Source organism: Corylus avellana, chromosome ca2 (assembly GCF_901000735.1).
Source record: "Corylus avellana chromosome ca2, CavTom2PMs-1.0".
Classification (NCBI taxonomy): domain Eukaryota; kingdom Viridiplantae; phylum Streptophyta; class Magnoliopsida; order Fagales; family Betulaceae; genus Corylus; species Corylus avellana.
This window is the reverse complement of record NC_081542.1, coordinates 14,621,401-14,621,618: the sequence shown is the minus strand read 5'-3', so window position 1 is coordinate 14,621,618 and position 218 is coordinate 14,621,401.

The following is a 218-nucleotide window of genomic DNA, read 5'->3' as shown; positions in this document are numbered from 1 at the left end:
TTAGATGGAATTTGGAGAATGAAATATTATTAAAAAACCTATCACAAACATCTATTGTCTCTGAGTGATGGAATTTTACATTAAAAGAGGAATCAAATAGTATTGTTTATTCTCAAAGTGGAATGTAGGCCGTCTTTTGTCTCTTTGTTGTTGGAATTTCACATAAGAATGAGAACCTTCACTCGTATCTATTATCTAGCTTGCAATTTTTCTGACTC